This window comes from Pteropus vampyrus, unplaced genomic scaffold (genome assembly GCF_000151845.1).
Source record: "Pteropus vampyrus isolate Shadow unplaced genomic scaffold, Pvam_2.0 Scaffold98, whole genome shotgun sequence".
Taxonomy (NCBI): Eukaryota; Metazoa; Chordata; class Mammalia; order Chiroptera; family Pteropodidae; genus Pteropus; species Pteropus vampyrus.
The window spans coordinates 1,740,148-1,747,013 of NW_011888879.1; the positions used below are offsets into that span (position 1 = coordinate 1,740,148).

At 44.6% G+C, this 6,866-nt stretch overlaps 1 protein-coding gene and 1 pseudogene across 1 annotated transcript in view; one reads left to right on the forward strand and one right to left on the reverse strand.

The window, feature by feature from the left end:
- The window catches only part of RPS6KC1 (ribosomal protein S6 kinase C1), a 230,633-nt gene that overhangs the window by 203,213 nt on the left and 20,554 nt on the right, over positions 1 to 6,866 (forward strand). The window lies entirely within an intron of this gene.
- Positions 4,281 to 4,683, reverse strand: LOC111742629 (annotated as a pseudogene).

The window sequence follows — 6,866 nt, forward strand, 5'->3', positions numbered from 1 at the left end:
CGGGGCCGCTCCTGGTCTGGCTGATGCGAGGTGCAGGCATCAAAGAAAGTGCCATTTTGTTACAACTGTTGGGCTTGCACTTTGAATTATTTTGCCAACGTTCGACTGGGCCACACCAAGGTCGGCTCCATTTGTGGGTAGGAGCAAGTTCGGGAGACAGGGGAGCCAAGCCAGGGTTCAGGCCGGGGTCCACCGGGCTGGCTCTGCTGTGCCGGCATCCTCCCCAGGGTTCTCAGGGCTGGTGGTGAGGGGTGTAGCACCGCACTGGACATACTGACGAGCTACTCTGTGATCGTGATGAGTATTTGTGGTCGTTCTTAATTCTCATTCAGCCATGCACGTGAAGACACCCCTGACACAGTTCCAGGAATGAGAAGGCCTCTGGGGACAGTGTTTCCTTCTCTGGTCTCTGATGATTGCTGGGGGAGTGGGGTGAGGTGGAGGGGTTGGGTAGGGCCGGGGGAGGGGGGAAACTTTCATGGGTGTGTCTATTGCAGGGCAGGCTTTGGCTGTGAATGGCAGTGGATTGCCCTCTGCAGTGTGTCCCGTGCATGAGTGTGTCTGTGTGTGTGTTTTTGTGTATGTGTATACTCTGGGCTGTGTGTGTGTGTGTTTGAGACTCGCACCCAAACGACTGACAGATGGTAAATTATTTTAAAAGCTTCCCTCCCCCACTTTTGTGAATAAGCTTCACCTCTGGCTTGTTGTATGCCAAGGTACCAGGCCTGGATCACAGAGATATCAAGTTTGAGAACTGGAATCTGTTCGGGGAGAGCCATTTGTGCAGAGTGGGTGGGTGCAGCAAAGGGGTGGAGGGGAAGACGTGGACATCTAGATGTTTGCTGAAGGTTTCCGGCACTCCCTGGAATATAGTGCTGAGGGAGTTTATGCTGCCCTTGGAAGAACATCACTGGTGAAAAGAAATTTCGCACTTTCTTTCTTCACTGCATTCCTCCAGGGCTTCCTGTCTTCACAGCTTCAGCTGTAAATTGGGCCCGGGCACACTGAGTCACGTGTGCCCGGCTTTCAAATCCTCTCCTTGTATCACATCTCTCAGGATGAGAAAGACCCGAAGATGTCAGTTGGTCCAGTACCCGGCCTTCAAGCAAAGAACACCCAGAAAACCCGGATAAGAAGGCTCAACCCTGTTTTTAAACTTCCAGGAGTGATGAAATCAGCAATTTAGTTTTGATTAGTCAGAGCTTTATCACTTGCGGGTGACAGAAACCCAACTCAAACCAGCTTAACTGTAAAAGAGAAGGCAGTGTGTCTGCCGTGCACAGGACTCTGGGGCAGCCTGCAGAATCAAAGGCAGAGCAACAGAGCCCGCTCCCAAGGGCTGTAATGCAACGTTGCCCTTCCCTCTGGGGACATCTGTGAAATCAGCTTGCCTGGCCTGCTCTCAGGTGTTGGCCTCTTCCCTCCACGCAGCTCAGAAGATGGTGGCCAACAATCCAGCTTCACATCCACATAGCTCTCACTCCAAAGGAGAGAGAAGCCCTTACCTCCAGTTCAGAAACTTCTCGGGATTCTGCTGGGTCAGTATGTGCAGAGAGACGTGACGCTCAGATTGGGCCAGCTGGGGCTGTGCACACGCACCCCTGCCCCCCGCCTTCCTCATGAGAGATGGCGAATAAGGTTAAAGGTCAGTGTTCACTGTGATTCACAGCCCCACCAGGCCATATAGGAGTGGGAAGAAGTCCCCTGCCTCACACAAAAAAAGACATGGTAACTAAAAGAAGAAAGGTGAGAAGGAATGCTGATCAGCCAAAACCAAAAATTCTAGAGTATACTATATATAGTTTTGCAGTTAGGAGATTAGTATAAATGAATCTTCAAGTTCTCCTCCCTCTGGTGACCGAGATGATGTGTTATTATCTACATGTTTGGGACCTGAGGGGGACCAGATTATGACAATGGATACCATCAACAAGCAGAGTAATAGCCCTTTATAGGTTTATATCTAATAAAAGGATCTATATTAATTTCATTTTAAAAATGTATATTTCAAATCACAAGTGAGTACAGGGCAACTGTTCTAGTGCTCTGTGTGGACCCTAAGTAGAATGGTTCCTATCCTTTGGGAATCATGACGTACTAGGGAAATTAAACATGTAGTACAAAATGCCAAGTATGTGGTAAACGTGAGAGTAAAGGTCCCAAGTCCCCTGGAAGTTCAGAGGAAGGTGTGATTGATTATATAATTCCTATAAGAGGTTCACTGTGGAATTTCATTTGGTTACTAGAAATAACATTTTAGAGGTTTATCTCATGTAGCATGACAGCTCCAATAAAGTCATCTGGAGATCAGGCTTCTTGCTTTTTGCTTCGATATCCTTAGGACTGGTTTCTATCCTCAGGATCACAGGATGGCTGCTAGAGTTCCAGCCATCTCATCTGCATTCCAGGAATAGAATGGAGGAAGAAGGGGTGAGGGCAAAAGGGACTCTTTCAGCTCTGTCAGCTCCTTTTAAGCAGTTTTTCCCTTGTCTTGTGTCACACTTTTGCTTTCATCTTCTCGACAAGAACTTGGTTATATGCCTATATCTAACTGTAACTGCTAGAAATTCAATGTAAGGGAGGATAGAAGATGCAGTCTTTTAGTCATCCTAAATAAGTCTTATCTTTTATTACCAGAGAAGAAGGGAAGAAAGAAGATCTGGGGCTGATTGGTAATGTCTGCCAATGCCCTGTGTGTTATACAATATTGAGATTTTCTGACATTATCTATTAGTGTGCAATTCAGCCATTTATCCATTTAAGAAAATGTATTAAGTGTTTTCTGTTTGTGTAGCAAGAGTTTTATACATATTGACATGGATACAGTGGAGGTAGAGGGCACGATCCTTTTTTCGAGTAGCTTATAGTTGAGTCACGAGTGGGGCAAACAATACTGGAGTGCAGTTCCCACAAGCCACACTCTTCGCTGTATCCATGAAACAATAAGGGAGTTTGAGAGCAGAGATAAAGAAGTTCATAGTTTTATGGAGCAGAAGTAATAATAGCCATGACAGACCGTGTTGACCAGAGATGACCATGACAATATCTCCCATCCCACGTGGCTTCTACATTACAGTCTTGCCTCTCCTCCGTCAGGAGGCGGAATCTGACTCCTCTCCCCTCGAATTGGTGGGCTTGTGATTGTGATTTTTGTGGTTGTCCTGTGACTGTTAATTCTGGGTCATAAGTGGCCATGCAGTCCACCTTGTTCCTTGGAGTACTTGTCCTAGGAACCCTAAGCTACCACGTAAGGGTCTGACTCCCCTGCGGCCACCAAGCTATGAGGAAGGCAAGAAACATGGAGAGGCTGCCTGTGGACGCTCCTGCCTGATCTTTGAGTCCTTCCAGCTCAGGTACCAGATGTGTGAGTGGATGAGTCTTCCAGTCAATCCAGCCTCCAGCTGTCAAGTTACCCCTAGCCTTTGTGTTTTCATAGATGAGGCCCCACATATCACAGAGCAAAGACAAACCATCTCTCCTGTGCCTTGTCCAAATTCTTAACCCTCAAACACCGTGGGTATAATGAGATGTTTATTTTAAGACACTTAGTTTTAGGACATAGTTACATAGCAAGAGTGGAAAATTCATTACTGCTTATGTTGTACGCACCATCCGCTAGACACTGTTCTAAACGCTTTTAAGTCATTTACCCTTCACAGCAACTCTATTAGGTATGTGCTATGATTACCTCCCTTTTACAGATGAAGGAACTGAGGCACTAGGAAGTAATTTACCCAAAGTCACACGGCTAGATGTGATAGACCCTAATCATTCTGGCCCCAGAGACTATATGTTTTCTTTCTAAGCTCAACTGCCATGCCATAGGTAAACATGTGGTCAGTGGGCCAGTTAGAAGCTCACGTATGTGCTTAAGTCCTGGTGGGTACACCTGGCTCCATAGCATCTTCAGAGCCAGGTCATCACAGCAGGAGCCACATTTTCCGGCGGCCCGACTTCTCGGACTGACAAGTCGTTCTTGACCTTGTAGTCTCCCCAAGGCACATTCCATTTCTTCAGTTGGTCAGTTGATCTCACTCTTACTCTTGCCCCGACTCGGCCTCTACATCTTCATTCAACTCGTTAGACTCTGACACCATTTTATTTTATTTTTAAAACATTTTAACAGTATTTGGAAGTTTATTTTAAAAACAAAGTTAAAGACAACCTGAGAAAAAATTGCAAAGAAGGCACTCGTTAAATAAGTATGGCGATTAAATAAAAAATAAGAGAAATATGTTTTCTTCCACAACTCCGGTAATGAGTGGTCATCCTGAAGGTTCTTATGTTTCCAAAGTGGGAGAGAGGAAATCATGGCAATTAAAGCTGCCTCTCAAACATGTAAATCTATAGTAGAAACCAAATCTTTCTGTTCTTTCCAATAAGTCAGTTTTGATCTTTAAACGATGCCTTGTTTTTGTTTTTGTTTTTGTTTTTGTTTTTAAATATGATGCTAGAAATTCAATGGGATTTGGTGGTCTTTCCTTTGCAAGCACAGCACAGCTGTCTGATCCAGGTAGGCATGAGTTGGCAAAGACCGGAGATCCACGTTCTGTTTTGATGATTTTTCTGCATTAATCTTCTCATTTTCTGCTGTCCTCTCGATGTTATCTGTGAGACCGTACTCAGAGTGCTGATTTTCTGCAACCTGCATCTGCCCCTCCAGCATCTGATCTGGCTCCATGGTGGACCTTGCAAGTCACAATCCTGAGCCACCGGCTCCTAAGAGCCCTGCACTGTGCCACCGGCTATGACACCACTTTCTTTCTATCTCCTTGATTAGCTGGGATTCAGTTCAGCTGTGAGTATTTGAAAACAACTAGAATGGGTAAATGAGGAAGAGGTTAATTTTCATCACATAACAAGAAGTATGAAGGTACGTAGAACATAATCCAGTGCTGGCCACCTGCTCAAGGATGTTAACAAGGACCATCTCTTTCTGTCTGCCAGCTCTGCCATCATTAGGGATGACTTTGTCTTCATGGTTGCGAGATGACTGCTTCATCTCCCGGTGTTGTGTCTGTGTTCCAGGCAGAAGAGGCCCAGCAGAGAAGGGAGACGTAAGGATGGCAAAGAGCAAAATTCTTTTCTTTAGGCTTTTCTCTTTTTTTGGAGAGGAAAGAGGGAGTTTGGGGGAGAGAAAACCTCTCTAGAAACTCCTACCTGCATCTCACTGGCCAGAACACTTTCACATGCCCCGCCCCTTCCCCACACACAGCCGTAGGAGAGGCTGAAGCTCAGTATTTTGCTTTCCGGCCTCTAAAGTAAAGGAAATCAAAGCATAGGTGGGTCAGAATATGGTGTTTCATGTAGGGGTCAGCAGACTTTTTCAGTAAAGGGTAACAGAGTAAATATTTTAGGCTTTGTGGGCCATATGGTCTCTGTCTACTGTTGTAGCATAAAAGCAGCCATAGACAATACATAAATAGATGACTGTGGCTGTGTTTCAATAAAACTTTATTTAGTAAAACAGGCAGTGAGCTGGATGTGACACATGGGCTATAGTTGCCAACACTGGTTTAGCAGTTTAATCTACAGCATCTGCCATTGGACCCAAGTATTTCAGCCAAAATGTTATTCTCACAAATTGGAGTGTAGACATCCCTGAAAGATGCGAGTGGAGAATGGATTTCATAAGATGATCTGGTGATTCCAGGGTTGACTCCGAAGGCTGGTAGCCTACTGGAGCGGCCCATCCCTTACGTATTACTCACTGAATGTCCCTCCCCAAATCACAGGACTGGTCAAAGGGATGGCCAGTCGGCACCCCAGGTGGGGAAAGGAGAATAGTAAATGCTGTAATTAAAACTCTGAGGCTTGAATGGGCACATCAGAGTCATTGAGCACCATAAATATCTGTTTTCTTATTCTTGAACCCTTCGGTACTCAGAGAATAAACTAACAACAGATGTTTGGGGTGGGGGTTAGAGAAAGCTCCTCTAATTTTCTTAGCCTCACAAAATTTCACATTTGTATCTGGCTTCACCTTTGCTAGAGTAGAACCAGCATTGAGACAGTATGTGTTATATAATCTCACATCAAACCTTTGTGTTTATCATTAAAAATATGGCAACATCATCGTGGTTATAAACAGTTACCAAGGAAACCAGTTTATCATAATTAGCTATTTATTCCCTCTTTTCTCTCTCTCCCTTCCACCTGAGCTTTCTTTGGGCTGAAAGGTATGATAAGCTGTTATCAGCCTGGGCTCAGTGGCTAATTAGGTTCTAATACTGATTCATAGAATTACATTGCTCTTTTCCATAACTATGCTATAGTGCATTGTATATGCTTATTACAAACAGACACAGTGATAGAAAAATTGGTTTATTCTATGTGTTTCAAATAGTCCTCATAGCTGTTCCCAGGGCAGCGGTGTATCAAAACTCAAAAGAAGATAAAAACTTGTGGTTTACAAAGATTTGTGGCTCTTTGCCTTTCAGTAGAAAATGGTCGTGAAAGTAATTGCTTCCTGGATGGGGTTTCCCAGTCCTGTGGGATTTTTCTTATTTTTGTTATTCTTTGCAGTAGAGTTCATTACATTAGCTGATATTCATGGTTCACATCGATGCCCTAGAGCAGGGGTTGGCAAACTTTTTCTGTAAAGAACCAGACAGTAAATATTTTAGGTTTTGCGGGTCTTATGCCCTCTGTTGCAACTACCGAGCTCTGTCTTTATAGCAGGAAGACGGCCATAGACAGTATGTAATGAATAGATGAGGCTGTGTTGCAATAAAACTTTATTTACATAGACAGGTAGTGGGCCAGATTTGGCCCACTGGTTGTAGTTTGCTGACACACCTGTCTAGAGACTCGATCCCTAATGTTGGGAAAGAATTTGCAGTTGCGCCTCTTACAGTGAGAACACC